The 16,734-nt window shown below is 39.2% G+C and overlaps 1 protein-coding gene across 11 annotated transcripts in view; it reads left to right on the top strand.

Moving 5' to 3' along the window:
* LOC117603236 (5-hydroxytryptamine receptor-like) overlaps window positions 1-16,734 on the top strand; it is a 141,717-nt gene that overhangs the window by 53,393 nt on the left and 71,590 nt on the right. For 6 of the 11 annotated variants that reach the window (XM_076688095.1, XM_076688096.1, XM_034322187.2 and 3 more), the window contains one exon: window positions 3,124-3,386. The exons of 3 other annotated variants lie outside the window; for them this stretch is intronic. The gene's annotated coding sequence lies outside the window, so the exon portion shown is untranslated. 2 more of the 11 variants (XM_076688093.1, XM_034322188.2) reach the window with 2 other exon arrangements.

The following is a 16,734-nucleotide window of genomic DNA, read 5'->3' as shown; positions in this document are numbered from 1 at the left end:
GGGCGGCATTAACCGAGACCTCGATCCGACCAACGTTTTTCTCGCCCACCTGGTCGTCGACGATCTGTAAAGCTGTACGAACGAGAGCCCGGTTCACGACGACATTGTCCCGAGTTTTCCCATTAAAGAGGACTCGTCGTTCGTGTTTACTCGGTGTACAACTGTTTCGAATCACCGAGAGGACATGTTCTGTCTTTCTGGTACGGCTACACGAACGACAGGATACGCGGTGACGTAATTGCGAAATGGTATTTGCGTTGTCCGGCTGGACCAAAGTTTCCCTGAGAGATCCGTAACATTCGATGAAAGGAAGGATTTCTAGTTACCTGAAGCCAGGTTGTACGCTTGTTTTGTGGCTACGGGCGTGTTAAGTGTTAGTTTGACGATTAATCGGACCACTGTGCTCCCGGTGACAACAGTCGGTGTCTTCGAGGAAAGTTTCTCGAACGTAGCTTGCATGTTAAAACTTCTTCGAGGGCTTTTCTTCGACCCTTGTAAAACGTTTGATCGGGAGGAAAGAAAGTTCGACGCGGTATTTAACGAGCCGACAGCCGTGCTCTTCTTTTCTTACAGCTGGTAAAAGAATGTTTCAATTCGAGATTTAGTGGGTGAGTATTTTATCGGGTCTTTTTTTATTTACATTGACTTTGAAAGATGGATGAAAATTGATTGAATATAAGCTGAAACGATAACCTGTAATTTAACATCTAAGGCGTAGAGATTAATTAGATGTCCGGTACTGGCGACACGGCGCTAATTGTCAACGTATAACGATAATTTAAAGGGAAGGAAGGGAATCAATCTTGTCTCCGTACAAATTAGTACAGCCACCGTAAAGGATTTAGAGGATTATGTCGTAATTCGATTTATGAACAAGGGAGTAAAATATTATATCTTCTTCTGCTGTAACTGCGGCTAACGTGACAGGCTATACAGTTGAATAACGAGCCTCGAAAGAGCCCTGGGAAATTGATTTTATCATTAACGTGGCCAAACAAAAGGGACAAGCCAGTTACAATACCGCCGTGGTTATTAAATAAGAGAGCTTCCAATATTGGACATTATGGTCATAGTTATGGTTATAGTTATGGTCAGAATATGGACTATGGTTTACCAACGTAAAACTTGGTCAAAAACAAAGCATGATTAATAATTTCATTTCGTACTTTCCTCGTTACGACACAGAGATCGTTTCATCGACACAAATTCGTAATGGATAAAATCAATTTCGTCCAGTTTTGAAAGAGAAATCGACTTTCGAAGATAAAAGAATAAGAGAAACGTTCGATCTCCTGGCTATCTGTTTTCCTTTCACGATTATTAAAATTTATTGGTTTATCGAGCACGGTAACCCTCGCTCGACAGAGCGTGAGATCGGTGGATTAAGAAAGGTCGTTAACAGGGTCACCTTTGTCCTCCCTCGTGCGCTGGAAATACTTTGATAATGCAATACATTAGCTTACGCATACAGAGTTTTATCCTGCAATTTCATTTTATTGATGTTGTTTTTAAAAAAAAAGGAAAATTTGATAGAAACGATTGTTTCAATCTATCTGACGATAAAAAAAATGATGACTGTGGAAACAGTTGAAATAGAATTTGCATTTTTCAAACATCGTTTCGCTCGCGTTGCAATGGTATTATTAAAAATATTTGTCGTATATTCGCGGCGATTCGTCGATTCCGTTCTATTTGCTTTTCATTTCTCCCCATTAACCTCGGTCACAAAATTCTTTTCGATCCTCTTATCGAATCCAATTCGGTCCCCTCTTATCGGCCTACGAAAGTTCCCATTGCGCCGCAAATACTTCATCCCAGAAGGATGATTTCCTTAATCCAGCAGCCGCTCGAGTAGAAAAGAGAAATAGAAGGAAACGGGGTTGGTCCTTTCCAGTCTGAACGTCCATTCGTGGTCGACGGTTTTAAACCGTCGCGAACCAATTAATCTGTTCTACTTTCCCTCTGAATGTTGGATAACGAGCGACGGACGTGTATTAATTGGAACTCGATGAGAGGGATTAAAGGGCAACCAGCGAGCTGACCTTTTCCCTCAGACGTCTAACCTTCCCCTCCATCTCAGACCGATGAATCGTGCGGTTTTTCTGTCGCAGCACATGGGTCGTCGTCGTGTTCTTACGCGAGCCAGAAAACTCGGCAGGACTGGAAATCAATCAACGAACAGATTCGTCATCGTTCGATCGACATTCGATTATAAAAGAACTGGAGCACCGTTTGATCGTGACTGATACGCGGGCCAGATTTTGTTACGAGTACCATTTCCAAAAGTATTCTTAAGTTTTCAATTTATTTATACAAATTAGTGGAAGGTATTTCAAAAGATGGTACTCGATTTTAGTTTGGTAAACTCATTTCAAACACCGCCACTCTTGGAAAGATCGAGGTCGTAAACTTGTCATTCGGTGACTGGGTGTCTATAATCTAAAAGTTTTCAATATTCTATCGGACCATTGATTCCATCCCTTTTCCAGAATGCAAACCTTCGTTTGATGGTTTAAAAATTTTGCTGTTCCAGAGGGAAAGCGTGACACATCGGGGAAAAAATTCAGAGCGAAACAGGAGCATTTGCAATTTACATCCCCCATAAAGTTCGTTCTCTTAATAAAGACATTGTTGAAATTCTGTAAGGATGATCGTGCAATTTTAATTATAAAGAAAACAAGATCCTTACTGTTTAATTCTCTATATAAAATCTAATTATAACTAAGTTCCAATTTGTTCTTGATTCCACCCCCAGTGTGGTCATTCACACGGTGGACCACCCTTGTGACCTGAAACAATTATCATCGAGGTCGTTCATTTTAAAATTCATGATTGATCCTTTCTCCATTTAGAATCCTTTTCACGAAATTCACGCAGTGAAAAACGAGGTTGAAAGTTTTCAAAATCCACCAATTCATCATTTTTGGCCTCTTTCAGTGCCAAAATCCAAAGTCAGAGTTCCTTTTTTCGAAACGTACGCACGGTCGAACGAAAAAGGGAGCTGGCATCGAGCGAGCCGGTACTTTCATCTGCACTAAAACGTGTCCGACACTAGATTATCGGCCGTCGCGATTCGATATTCGTTCGTTCGAAATAAATGGCCGTTAATGGTATTTCTGGTAGGTGTCTCGTGCGATAATGCGCGTCTCCGGTCCAGCCGCCGCTAAAACGACGAAAACAGCGCGTTACTGGAGCCTGTTCGTGTCCGGTCGACGCTAAATGATCCAACCAGTTTAATCGATCGAGTCGACCCGTCGGATAATCCACGTGCACCGTTATCGTCGTCGTTTGATCACGTACATCATCCTGGAGGAGCACCGCGACGCCTGCTGGCACGATGATGCACGTCGCCGACCGCTGACCATCGGCCTGCGTCCAGATTTCAGGTATGAACCCGTTTTTCAAACGGTCACGTACTCGCGCGTGACTTCTGTCGCGATGAATAGAAACGTTGATTGGTCCCGTATGATTTTCCTCAGAGTGCTTCAAATACTTTATCGTCTAACGTTTTCGATTTACGATCCCACGTGAAGGATGGATTATTCTTTGAAAACGTTAGACCACTTTGGTATATTTTAACTCTTACGTCACTCGACTAGACTATGACAAAATAAGACAGTTTGGATTCTGAGAATTTATCGTCGACGAAGAAAAACATGCGCATAAATTTCACCAAGTTCGTCGTTCGGTAGCTAGCGTATCGAGAAACTACAAACATCTGTAGCCGTGCAACTCGCCATGCGAAATAGACGTGTTCGTCGAACCGTGATATCGTATCATTGTTGTCAGATACAGGGATACGTGTTGTTTTTTTTTTTCTTTCCTTACTTGTCGAGGCTTGTTTCGGTTCGAATGTTTACTCGGGCATGAAGAATTCGAGCTCGGTACGATTCGGGTCTACGGGAAGGTCGGTCGACCGAAGGGTCTATGCGATGTTTAGTCTTCGCTCGGCTTTCGAGGTGATCGGTTCGCACCGCGTCGCGCTGGAAAATATTTGTAATTTCTCTTTTCTCTGTGATTCTCGTACCGTGTCTCGTGATAAAATAACGTATTTTATATACGTTATTCTATATACTAACATAATATTCGTATCTTAACCCTTTAACGCGTCAACCGATGAGTTCGGTTAATTTAACCTAGATTAGGATTGGTGATAACTTTTTTGAAAAGTGAAGTGAAATTTGGAGAATGGTACTAACCCTAGCTGCCACTGAAAAATGTGACCATTTTTTGAGCATCCAATCTAATACTGTAAGTACACTTGATGTTTGTTAACTTTTTATGCGCTGTACATCATCATAGTTATGTGAATTACCGAGGTATTGGTTGAACTTTTCTGGGGCTCAAAAATTATGGCTTTTCTTTTTATCTTCTTAATGTGTTTAACGAGTAAAATCTAAAAATCCAAGTTTTAAGGCGTGGAATCCACCGATTCAGAAGTTATGCATGTGTAAAACTGAGCGTTTTTAGTGTATTTGTTGACAAGTTATTTCGACGTCAAATTAACTCTTCTCCGCATCCAATCCTTTGCCGGCCACCAGTTGGACTTGGACTCTATTTGTTGCGTGTGATTACCATCAGTTCTTATCAAATCCGAGGGGGTATTGTTTATAAAAAACAGAACTAAGTGGCGGGTTTAGGCCGCCACTTATGTAATTTTGTTTTACCGACGGCGACTCCACTCATTGGACGACAACAGGCTACAAGTTAATATGGCATCGCAGTGTCTTGTCAAATACTTTAAAAACGCTTAATTTTACAAATGCATAATTTCTGAACTGTTGGATTCTGCGCCTTAAAACTTGGATTTTTAGATTCCACTCGTCAAATACTTCAAGGAGATAAAAAGAAAAGGCAATAACTTTTGGGCCCCTGAAGAAAAGTTCAGCCGAGGTATTTATTATTTTTAAAAACTAATGTTTTTGTTTCGACAAACTATATTTTATTCAAAAGGACAGCATCCTTTTTTTCATTGCCTAATCTGAAAGTACAGTAGCGAGAGGCCGTACTCTCGTCGGAAAAAAAGCTTTTATACACGCACATATACGTCCGCAACACGTATGGACGGACGGTCGTTACGTTACAGGAAAGCCTGCGAATCGAACCGGATTTTCTTCTCTCGTTTTACGTTCTCCTGGAAGCAACAAAGAAATTTATGCGTTTCCATTCCGGGCGTTCATTCAAGCCGCTCCTTCCATTTGCCCTGGTGCGATCGAAGGCATTCAGTTAACGATCCTCAGATCAACGGAACCTCGTAATTTGTTATGGGCTTCGGTAGTTTCATTGATAGGCTCGTTCTATTAGCGATTCCCCTATCACAATTGCAATTACTTATTGCACTTTTGTTAATTTCATGGCGTTAACATTTTCGCTATCGCAGTAGAAACAGTAGAAACAGTCACACGGAGAGCGATGTAGGATGTTAAAAATATTAAGCACTCACTTTTTAATGTTTAAGCATAAATTTACCGATTCCTTTTTCCTCTTCATTCCTTAATAATTTCTTTCCATTAACTTTTTACTATCAGAAGCAGGAGGTTCAATTATTCGTTAATAAACCACGATCTGGTCTACCTTATTGCGTTTATATTAGATCCACTATCTTTTATTAAAGTGCAGGAATTTTATGATTTTTTCATGGTAAACATTAATCCTCGTGCAACATTCAAATTTTTAATATTTTAATCAATAAATGTATTCTTAGAATATCTTTGATAAAAGTCAGTGGAATCTATCAAATATCAGATATGTTAATTATATTTTGACTGAAGGGTTATCGATCAACAGAGGCTAAATTTAATAAGTCTCCCAGTGTTAATTTAATAAGAGATACATTGTTGTATATCGTTGTAGGCGATGTAGCTGCAAATAAGGGTATAAGTTTTACGTAGACATATAGACGAGTAGATACATCGTTCGAATACAAAGATAAAGCACTCAGGCGCGTAGAATAGAATAGAAACCCCTTTGGTAATCTAAGCTTCGTAGCGTCGTATTTCCCTCGATCCCTTCGTCCTTCAGTCTCATTATCCTAAAATTTATTCCATCTGTTGTCCCATTCTTATAAACGATTCACTGTTGTAGATTAATTTTTCATTCGATTCGATTTTATTGCAGTCGTTCGAATTCCAGGAGCCGAAGGTTGAAAATTTCACCTTTTGCAAACGAAAAGCGACACTAAAAATCTCTCGGAAAACAAAGCAAAATTAATTTGATAGGTAGTTGTTTCAAGATTGCTTTTGGAAACACAAACGATTTCGAAACCTTTCGCTAAATCGCGAGATTAATGTTCGATCGAAAGACAAATATTATATTCGCGAACGAAGCCGATCCGTTTGACTTTCAGCCGCGTCCCAGCTCATGGAAAACACGAACCAGTCCGTGAATTTTATGCGATTTACCTACCAACTTCAAAATCCAATAGTGTATCCTGTAACAGAATCCATTATTTCCTATCCGCTTTGAATAATATATTAGAGAAAGTAGTCGTCTCCATTTTGTTTGATAGAATTTTATATTTCTGCTTATACCAATCAACGCAGCTTATTATTCTTAATAAAAAGTTGTTTAAGTATTTATATCAAAAAATCATTAGTTTAGGAGATATTATAATTTAGATATTTTAAGTAGTACAAGTCAGGCATATCTGCGACGCGGTGGAAAAATCATTGATACGCACCACTTTTAATATAATGAATCATCAGAAACGGTTCAGAAAACACGGATATCTTTATTGGAAAAATTTTTGCAATAGTTTTAAATTGTGCTTGTGATCATAACATTGAAACTTAGAAATTCGCCGGACCACGTTCCAGCAGGGTGAAACTTTCGCGCAGGGTCGTTTTCGTCGGCCAAAGTGTGCCTTATCGCGGGAGCAAAGGCAAAGAAAGATCAAGGGAATTTCCTCCGGAGAACACTCGGCCCGGGAAACAGGCCAAGCGGGTTGATATCGGTGCTACCTTGACGGCAAAGCCCCCTTGTTCCTTTAATCTAGATTTCTCGCGAGCCTAGGTGCAGCCGCTTTTAAACGCTTGTCTACCGAAAGAGAAACGACTAACTTGTTGAATTCACGTTCGAGAAGTTTGGCTTTGAACGACGATCAGATCCTTTTTCTTTCCCCTTCAGAGGGCCAGTCATTTAGTCTCTAATACTTAAGGAGTTTCGCACCTTCAACAAATGCATCAATTTTTCTTCGAAGCTGAAACTTTTAAATGGAAAAGTTCAATCTAGAGGAAAAATGAAAATCTGTTTTTCTTAATCTTTCTTAGGTTCCATATTTACCTTGAGGTGTGTCACAAAAAGGTACGGCCCTCTAGAATGACCTAATAAAGGGTTCAAGAAACAGTTAGTGTCGTTTTTCGTCAGCTTCGTGGTCGAATAAAGTATCTCGCAGTTTCCCCAGGATGCTCGTAGCTTTTTATGTTTCTCGATGCACGTTCATCCAGAATATCGTGAACGTAAAGGCTGAGCATAAAGATCCAGTCGCGATGGGAATGGTCGGGAGAGCGTTCCTCTCGCGATTGAAGAGCCTCGAACGCGACACTGTGGTTTCAGCTTCTAAACAGTAACGAGAGCTATTCGGATTTTTGAAATGGTGTCCTAAAAATCCGTGGAGTATCTCTGCCATTACATCAATGAATGTTAGTCCCTCCTAAAAAAAAAAGAAATAATTCAAACAGGGTTTCTTGAAAATAGCCATCGTACGATTATGTCAAAGATCCTTGTAAGTTAATATTTGACTTGCAACGAGGCTTCTTTATTGGTGCGCAAATAATTAGCAGAAAATTCTGGTCCATCACGTGCTCGATGAGCGCGTGATTAACGTTGAATTATCGATAACGAAATTTCCACCGACCACTGGGTAAATGTACCGGGTTTATTTAGTTGCACACAGCGCATTACAGAACGCCGGCCGGATGTAACAACGCGGAGGATATATAATTTAACGGACGTTTCGCGAATACGCTCGGAACTTATTAATCAAAGTCATTCGATCGATCGCAACCTGCCCGATGCAAACAATGACAGGCGTTTCATGGATTTACGAGCGTTCACTCTTTAAAAGTCGAAGTTCATTACAATATGGTCCGTCGGATAGCATTTCAAATCCTCTGGATTTATGTTTGCAGCTAGGATATCTCTAGGTGCGTTCTAGATTGGTAATTACAATAGATACAACACCTGGATTATTATCATTTTTATCGCACCTTTAATTACATTCATTTCTCTTAAACGTTGAATAGAATTTAAATAAAAAATCCACGAAGAACGATGGCACGGTTTTTTGCAAACCGTTGCAATTAGCCGGCACATTGTTGTTAAGAAAGCAAAGACAAATAACAATTGTTAGCGGTTGTTTCAGTGTCAAGTACCAGCGCAACAATGAGATTCCTGTCTCGTTAGAGAATTATCACGGCAATAAATAGCGTAGATAATGGGAGGGTAAGTAGAATGCAACTACGTTGTTTTACTTCACTTTTACAATGGACGAGAATCAGAAACGAGAACCGGTACGAAATTTCCGCGAACCAGGGATAGTTGTATAATCGGTATTACGAGCGTGTAGTTTCAACGATGCCCCGAATGTTCGTAGCTGCGAGATTTTAGAGAGATGTTACGTAATAATGTTGTAATACTACACTTCAACCCTTCGGTTGACCCTTCAAGCGACCCTATTCTCCGTGGTACATTCAATACGTGTCGAGAGGGTATCATGTTTGAGTTATCTGTTAGAGCACAGTGTGCGAAAGTGGGGGAAAATAACTGAAAGCAGCTTTGCGAACAAGACTGTTAATGAATACCTTTGTTCCGGGAAACGAACGTGTGGTTGTTTTTATTTTACCCCGCGTTGCTTCCATCGGTTGTTTTCCCTTTTCCTTTTTTATTCGGTGTACCCTTTATAGGAGATACATTTTTAGTTATCTGATCATTCTTTTATCGTTCAAACGATTCGAATAACTTCAAAGAGCGAACGGATCAAATATGAAACTTCATTATCCTATATTTCATGTTTCAAAATTTAATTCGACGTTTGCCTTTGAATTTTCAAGTCCCACTTCACTTTCAAGTTGTATCATTGTTCAAAAAATTGCCTGTAATTCTGAAAAGAATTTTGAACAAATTATGCAACGAAGAATCCACGATGCGTAAACAGGATAATAAGAAACAGATACGAGGATACAAATCTCGTTAGTTTGTTATGAAACTACAATGCGCGGTCGTTTCAATTTAAAATTGACTCGTATCGTATCGTCGTTTTCAAATAACAAAGCACTCTTTCCTGTTCCCGTTCGTTATAGATCGTATTTTTGCTTTTTATTACGCCAATAAAATCATATATCGAGGGTTGATTCTCAAACGAGGCGGAATTTCTCGTTACATTGTTAAATAAAAGGAATCCACCGATTGTTTTTCTCGATTGATTAAACATTACCGCTATAAACCGATACGAACGTAATTGCCGCTGAAAACCCGTATATTTTCTACGATCCTGATTACTTCGGGAAACTGTGTTTAGAGTCGTTGAAACGTAACGCGATCGAATAAATTTACCATCGGGATAGTTGCGAGATAAGAATCGTTTAACCGAGGAAACGAATCGAATCTTGTAAAAGCTGGGCAAACTTTCTTTTCAGGAGATAGTAAGCTTCTAATTTACGGATTAAAAAGAAGTACCTTTATTCGATTGTTTGATAACAGGTCTTCTCCTCGGACGAATGAAGCGTTGATTTGTTTGAATCATTAAAATTTAATCGAATATGTTATAAAAGGAAAACTCTGATCAAACGTTCTCTAACGTCTTTGTTACTCGTTCGATCGGCTTTTTACCCGGCTGTTTTTCTATTACCGCGCGATTCCACCGCACGGCTGGAATGTTTTCAAACTGGTCGCAGTAATTATCGATGTATCGATCGTTGGAAGTGCATCGAGTGGCAAACAACCTGGTCCCACGAATTACACGAGCATGGTCGAAAGCGTTCATCTATCATCATGGTTATGTACGAGCACTTTGACGTGGTGCAATTCGCCGGGAATAAGCGTGCGATATCGTAATATCGAGCCTTCCAGGTATACGCTTCCCTGTAAAATATGTCAGAACGATTTCCCGATAGAAAGTTTCCGAGGCAGCCTCAGCCTCGGAAACTGTGGATACAAATTAGACTGGGTCGTACAAAATATTGATCGCGCTTTCTGATCGGAGACTATTGGAAAGAAAAGGTTTGAAAATTTAGAAATCTCGGCTGAATAGAATTTCAGGATGAAAGATTGCAACGTTAAATTTTTCGATATTTTCTAAAGAAATTCGTCCATCGCTTATTTTTCATATTCTTTGAAAATATCCACTTGGTTTGATGGATAAAATTTCGACTTGCAGGCAATCAATATCCCTTCCATATAAACTCGTTCACTTTTCTTCCCATCGTACGTTCCTCGTTCAATATCGCCGTCAGAACGTCAACGTATTCATCATCCACGATTGGCGTACGTATCCGGGAGGCAGAAGTGCACGACAAATTTCAAGGGCGTGATTTTCTGCTCGTCTGGATGCGGTCGAACGTTCATCGATCATCCGGGAGTTAAATGCACGGATGCGTGCACTCGATGCCATGCAATTTGACACTGCACGGGGAAATCAATTCTAGGTAACTGTTAGCTTGATACAACCTACGATAGCAGACGGTCATTTGTATTCAAGAAATTTCCAAATTGAATATTAACACGTTGACTGGGACAGTGGAAATTGTCATACAAAATTTGTTAATTTTCAAAATTCCCCTTTTCTTCTCTTTTACTAATTATTTAATTACACAAAATTTGAGGCATTGATCACTAAGCGTTCCAATTCTAAGATGGAGCAAATATTCCTTTTCCTGCGTCATTCTTTAAAAATCTTTCGAACTGAACTTCGCATTTTTCTCAGTTAAATGTAAACCGCGTCGAGCGTGTCGTTTCCCGTTGTCGGAAGTCGGGACACGCTTTTCACGTTCGATTAAACGGGACACGAGGTTACAGCCGGAATAATGGATGCTTAGATCGGGAACAAGCTGCCTCTTAAAGTAGCCCACCGTGTTTCGCTATTAAACCTTCAGGAACACCTTACGGGTATTTCCTGAACGGCATTCATTTCGAGGGCGTTGGAGAGAACATGTAACTTGTTTTTCGATTAAACGGACACGTTTAATCGATCGTTCGAGCTCTAACAACTTCGTTTACCGTGAGGTTATTTTAACCGAATAAAACGTGACGGATTTTCAACCTCGAGCAGTGAACATGGTGGATGAATCGGTATCTGGGAAAACGCAGCTGTAACAATATTTACCGTCGGATCGTTGGTTATTGTGTGTAACATTTATTATGAGTAAAATTCATTCGCCAAATATGATACGTCAACGTGTCAATAGTTTAGTATAAATTCGCGTTTCTTAAGAACTATGAACTACGTTTTCCAAACTGTAACAAAGATTATTAAGTTACACGCGTGAGGAGCGAGAAACTAACTCGAAGTTACGAACAAGACGTTCGAACGGGTTAAAGGGAAGGTATTTTGATATCAGACGATGTAGATGTCGCGTAACGCTTCCGAATCGAAGCGGAATACATTTTATCCACGGAATAAGCCGACTTTCGAGAAGACGTTTCGAAGATACGTCAAGTTATAGGAGAACGTGGAGAGGAATTTTCCGCGGCGAGGGAGAAAGAACGGTAACGTGTCGGATACAGCATCCGGATATTATCATAGAAATCGAGTCTTTGGATGTTCGAAATCCTTCGGGTGCATACAGCATCGTGGCGAGCTAATTTGTTTGCTCGTTTCATGAAATATCCGGGTGAGTACCGACGAGAGGGGAACAAATTTCCCGGTAATTCCCGGGTAAAAATATCTGAACATCGAAACGGGATCAAGAAAATTTAAACATTTTTCCGGCAACCCCTCTCGTCGATTAAGCAAATGATTTTCAAAGGTCCTCGTTTCCGACCAGCGATTTCAAACGAATACGAGAGATTCAAAATATGGTACAGAGCTTTTGATTTTTAATGCAAACTCGGGTTCAATCGAATCCTCGAGAAAATATATATTCTGGTGAAAATGCATCGTTTATCTTTGTATTTCAAGAGAGACCTGGAAATGGCGGTCCTTTTGGTATCAAAATTTACTAGTGTTAACGCGATAACGGAGCAGTGAATTTATTAAATTTTATATTTAATATAATGTTTGCATGGGAAACCTGTAATGAAACACGTAAATTCGTGTAAGTTTGTTATAGAATCCGATATCCTAAATTACTTGTTTCCATGAAATTAACCAACAACCATGTCGGTAAATGATTATTAATTAACGTATAATTAGTTGTATCGATCGATGCAAGTTAACGAACTATTCAGATAATCCAATTTCCATGAACACAAATTCTCAATTACCTACAATTAATGATTCTTAATGCAATTTGTATAAAACTTTTTTATATCATATTGTTTGTTTAAATGCTACGTTTTTTCTTTGCTCGCGAAATTCCCGCGTAATCGTCGCTGGCTGTTCTGTCCTAGAGGTATATCGAATTATTCAACAACGGAAAAACGTGTGTAACGTTCTGGAAACAGGCAACACGACCAACCACCGAAGATCCCCTTTATTAAATTGAATCCCCGACTCCCAGCTTTAATCTTGTTGCCTGTCCCGGTCCGCCGAACGATACGTCGCGTTCGTGAAATTCTTACGGGCATTCTGTGCACGATTTACGACTCGTCCGGTTCGGTTTTGCAACCATGAGACGAGAATTTCTCGCGTTAATCCATCGCACTTGCGGACCGTTGCCGTTGGACAGCGATATTTTACACATTTCGTGTGCATACCGGGTCGTATTGAAAGCATTTACAAAATTAACCATCGAACTATTCGTTTTTTAACTCTTCGTTATCAGAGAGTTAATTAGCGAATAATCAGGAACGAAGTAGGACTTAAATTTTTAGCGGGAAATTAAGGACATGACAGGTTCTGATTTTAATTAATTAACACCCACGCTCGTACCAATCCACCGGGAATTTTTCCAAACTTCCGATAGGAAAACCGCCCCCGGTGATAATCGATAGCTATCAGAAGGTTTTTAGATAAATCATAAGATACGATAACAATTCGACCATTGTTCTATGCTTCTCGACTCAGATTTCTAAGGATAATGGAAATTCTAAAGAAAATGGAAAGAAGGCTTTCTGATAGAATAGCCGGAAGTTGAAAGAGATCAGGTGCACAAGCACGCTTATACCATCTTTATCACGACGTTCGGTACGGCTCTGAACGTCTCTAAAGCTGTCGAGCTTTTATGGTTATGTTATATAGCTTTTACCTGCGAGGGGTGTACTTGATCTCTTAATAAAACTGGTAGTAAAACAATTTTTCTTCCGCTGTATTGCTTGTGAAATATTGCGTGCAGCTGTGGTCGTGTATTATCACTGGGGAGAGATATCTCTGGCTTGTTAACGCTTTGATTCCTGCATTGTATTAAACTAGCGATACAAGGTAGAGAATTGGGAAATGAAATTGCAAAATGGAATATTTTTATCTTTGACAATTTATTTCATACATCAGATCAGATATTGTGGATTTCAATATGCAAATGACAATTTTGTTTCCTTTCTTCTTTTATCTAATAATATCAACAGAGTGTTATTATTTTCAACTTCTGGCAAAAATTATGCACTTCCACTTTGTTCGCTGATACAAAAATTATTCAGATTCAATATCGTCGAGCCATAAAAGACATGCTTTCCATTTCTCAAGGGAATATGTGACGATACGTATGCGTGTTCCATGCCGCGCACACTTGGGTGTCGTTACAAAGAATTCATATTTACCGTATAAAATAAAATGTATCTGAAACATGAAATGCGTCCGAAATGCTTTCAACGTACTCCTCGCGGCAAGAGCTTATCGATCAGCAAAGTGTATCCATAATTTACTTGAATTTCCAACGAACAGGGAAAGCATTTGTTAGGAAATGAAATCGCGCGATTTCAGCGAATCTGGTGGTAATTACCATAGATTTAGCTAGGTAAAATTGCGCATTTATCCCGATGGATTAGAACCCAAGAAGCAGTAACGTTATCTCTTAATTTGAATGGCGGACGATAAATTAAATGAACAGCGATCGAACCGCGAGAAGACGCGAGACCGCGCTGCTTTATTTTAATTATTTCAATAAATAATTAACGAAACAAAATATAATTATTATACGAATTCGTCGCTGCTCGCTCGGATGATCTATACAGCACAGCTCATTGTTCAATCGAAGGCACGAAATTATCGGCTCGACCGGTTATCATCGTTAAAAGTCACTCTTTGGAGTAATTATCGAATAATTACAAGTGGAAAATTGTCGTCGAACGGGCAGGACGCGTTAATCGTGTAACTTTTGGGATTGAATCACGGTTAACGAGGAAAAACGTTCGTTCGTGCGTTGCGTTCATTTCCTTTTCGCTTATTACGCTGACATTTGGCTTAATTGCTTTGCTTCTGAACAATTATATAATGGGAGGGAAAATGGAAGCTGTCGCTGATGTTATTATCAATTTTTCTTCCCCGTAACCTGATTTTTCATCTGTCTAATTAATTAAGTGTTTCGTCCAATTTGAGCCTTTACATGGGATATTAAATGCATGTATGTTGTTCACACTCATCGCTCATAATTACTCCGACACGCCCGTGATATTTGGCTTAATTGCTTTGCTTTTGACAAATTATGTAATGGCCAGGATGGAAGCTGACGTCGATGGTTTCAACGCGCAAGTACAGCAGTTATTTTTTTTCACGCCTAGTTAGACTTCTCGTTTGTCTCATTAATAACTCCTTTTAATTAGTATTTACACGGGATGCTTTTTGTAATTTGTATAAAAAATACATTGTTGCGAGGTCATTTGTAGACACAATGGACAATCAGGATCGTATCAAAGTACTACCAAGTTTATCTAATGATTCGTGATAGTTCCAAGTCGTAAGGATTGTGACTGAGGTCCTTCCATTCAAATCGAACCACATAGTTTCGTCCAAGTTTGAATGGGTTTATCGATGCTCCGTTGCACGTGCAATGTGCTCAAACTAATTTTCGATTTTCGTACCAAATCGAGGTCAGGATTGAACTCTACTCGACCCTGACTCGAATCGTTGTAAATTTCGAATCGTACGTCGTTACCGAACAACATAACGTGATAATTATCGAGGATTTTTGCAGATTAAATTAAACGCGATAATGAAACTTTATAATGGCACGGATGTAGGCAGAGCCGGACGGCAATTTGCAATTTAATACGTGCAATTTGGACGGTGCGGCTTGAAATTGTTCGAATGTAATTAAAAATGCAAAACGATCGTTTTAATTGAATCGAATTTGCACGATTGACGGCAGGGAAAGTAGGACAAAATCAGATTCCAAGTATACTTTTTCATATAAAACATAGATAATAATAATTTGTTAAACAATATCGATATTTATCGCTAAAAAACTGGAGTATCTATCTGATTTTTCTCTACTTCCCTTTATTACTCATTAGACCAAAGCCACCCTGGTTATATGACCATCTTGAATAAATTTTTCTAAGTTTGGCGAGCTGTGATCTATAATAGGGTATCAGAGGTAAAGAATGTCACCTTAGTTGCAATTTACAGCAATTATCCGAACAAAGTTGCTCGATCTATTTCCCTGGTGGGCAAACATAGTTGGAATAGTTGGTCGGGTAGGTAGTAACAGCTGGTAACAGTATAATCTAGGGATTGCTTACATACACGTTGGGAAGATGTAATTAATTGGTCACGCGATAACTATGATAACCCTTTATCTATCCTTACGAGCAGTTAATAGGATTAATAACAATAATTACCGACGATGTTAGGCGAAGTCAGGAGCAACGAAAGTTGACGGAATATAAATATCGTTCGATATTGAAGCGTGAAATTGATAGTTACCGATATCGGGGTCGGAAGAGGAACGAATTTTTCGTAGAAACGTATCGGCTTTCGTATATTGAAAGGGGATACAAAAGTGATATCTTGTAAAAACGGAAGCGAACGGAGTATGTTGTAGTCGAGAGTTCGATGGGATTGAAAATGTACGCGTTTCGTTATTTAAAAAAAAAAGTAATTTTCTCTATTGAATCCCTATACATCGTTCAAATAAGCGGTTTGTAAATTTTGCAAAAAGGTCTCCGAGCATGATACCCTCTTGATTCGAGTGTACTATAAAAATCGCTTCACTTCCTTTTTCCCTCTGTTTGAAATACATTACTTTACTATAGGAACTCGTGACCGTGTGTTGGATAAATTTTGAAATTAATTCTGAACGGTCGCCGATTGATCGACGTTGAAAAAATAAAAAATAAAATAGTCGCGGAAATAGAGAGCGTTTCCACTTGGAAAATGAGGCAGCTGTCACTCGTATGTTTATTTTATAAAAATATTTCTCGTGTTCAGTTGTAGTTTTTCAATTTGATCCGACAACTGTTTAGTTTGAGAAATTACAACGAAAATGAAAATCGACGTTCAATTTAATTGCCAAGCGAATCGAATATTTAATAGTCAATCAAAGGGTTAAAATAATTAATCATTCGAACGGTTTCTTTCCGTATAATTACCACGATCATGTTTCTGCATATTATCGTAGATTCGACGGATGGAATATTTATTTCATACACTGATGCGGATACACAAAACGTGCGTGTCCTTCTGTAGAATTAATCACGGGAATA

This window comes from Osmia lignaria, chromosome 4 (genome assembly GCF_051020975.1).
Source record: "Osmia lignaria lignaria isolate PbOS001 chromosome 4, iyOsmLign1, whole genome shotgun sequence".
Lineage (NCBI taxonomy): Eukaryota > Metazoa > Arthropoda > Insecta > Hymenoptera > Megachilidae > Osmia > Osmia lignaria.
This window is presented reverse-complemented; position numbering and strand designations above follow the sequence as displayed.